The following is a 1,206-nucleotide window of genomic DNA, read 5'->3' as shown; positions in this document are numbered from 1 at the left end:
ACCAGAAGGATGATCATGGTGTTGCCAATCAGAGACGTCATGTACATGAGAAGAAATACAACAAAGAGGAAAAATTCTACTCCTCTCTCATTCTGAAACCCTAGAAGGATAAACTCAGTGACTCAGGTCTTGTTTTTGTTATCCATAATATCCTCAATTCAACCTGGAATGACAAAAGGAGAACATAATGGTTGATCTATGCATTTTAAACATGGAAACACTAAGGTAAGTTAAAAATATTGCTACTAGAGATTCAGTTCATAAATGCCTGGGCTTATTCCAAACAAAAAATGCCAAAACATGTCTCTACAATCAGAGACTGTCTGCAGACAAGTTCTGTTCATACTAACCTTATCTTAATCTCATTAGGTATCTTTTAAAAAATCCAATTAAAAAATAACTTCAAAGGAGATCTTGGGGGTGGGGGGTGGAAATTTTTAAAGGCACGGAGGTTAGCTCGGAAGGCTATTGTGACTGTATTTTGAAGTTTCCATGGTGTAAAAAGCATATACTTTCTTGAAGGGTTCACAGCTATAACAGGGGCTTATTATAAATACATTTTAAGAAATGTATTGGTGAGAAGTGGTCCAGAAAATTGTTCCAAGGATTTATTTTTTCTGTCACAGCAATGAACCTGCTTATTTTTGGAAGGTAGCAAGTGTTATCTAAAACAAGTTTGAAGGGAAATCTTACCATTTACAGCCCTAATAGTGAAACCTCTAATTTCTTTTTGTTTCTAAGAATCAAGAAATCACCCAATAAACAAATCCCATAATGAAGTACAACAATCATAATATGGGAAACACATTAAAAAGTAACAATTTTTGATTGTTTAAAAAGTAACAATTTTAGTCCATGCAGGATGCCAAAGCCATCATTTTGAAGTGGCATAAGGAACACATATCCTCTAACACAATTGTTAGAGGGAGAGATGGAACTACTCCCACTATTCCACAAATACCTATTAACAGACTTTGGCTTCCATATTGGGATGCTAATGGAAATGTATGTGTATATACCAGTCTATCAATATCTCTTTAGATGAGCCATGCAAGATATAAAAGTTCAGTTATTAAGTAAACTCAAAACATGAAAATCTCTCCCATAGTAAGAGTGTGACAATGAACTGTGAAAACACCTGCGTGCCTTCTTTAAGCAGCCAGAGTCTAACCGGGTTGATTTGTCCAGGAATAATGTAAAATTGCC

Source organism: Echinops telfairi, unplaced genomic scaffold, assembly GCF_000313985.2.
Source record: "Echinops telfairi isolate 266 unplaced genomic scaffold, ASM31398v2 ScPeMD7_7469;HRSCAF=8507_0, whole genome shotgun sequence".
NCBI classification, from domain to species: Eukaryota; Metazoa; Chordata; class Mammalia; order Afrosoricida; family Tenrecidae; genus Echinops; species Echinops telfairi.
This window is presented reverse-complemented; position numbering follows the sequence as displayed.